Source organism: Atta colombica, unplaced genomic scaffold (genome assembly GCF_001594045.1).
Source record: "Atta colombica isolate Treedump-2 unplaced genomic scaffold, Acol1.0 scaffold276, whole genome shotgun sequence".
NCBI classification, from domain to species: Eukaryota; Metazoa; Arthropoda; class Insecta; order Hymenoptera; family Formicidae; genus Atta; species Atta colombica.
Window position 1 is genome coordinate 335,931 of NW_017259377.1, and position 428 is coordinate 336,358.

Consider the following 428-nt stretch of genomic DNA (forward strand, 5'->3'; position numbering starts at 1 on the left):
ATTAAATATGTTTTTCACACAAAAATCTGAAATATTTTCTTCGATACGTTTTCAACCATTACGCATGCGTGCGTAACATGCTCCAATCGTACCATCTTAAGCCGGTTCCACATTAGTTGCAAGCCGATCGCAGTTTATTGCAACACTCAATATGAAGCGTTGATTTCAAAATGCAAGTTTCAGATTGATTTTCGCAACAAACTTACGAAACAATTAATGTTCAAACAATTGTTCGCATCGCACGCTCCAACATGCCCAACACACTCCACATGCCCAACACGTTCCAATATGTTCACCGGAACCAAAATGGCGACTAAATGTTCGCATCGCGAAAGCATACTCCATGGATCAATTAAGAGCACGCTTCATTTGCCTCATCTCAGAAAGTGGTTGTTACGCATGTGTAATTGTTGAAAACGTTTTGTATT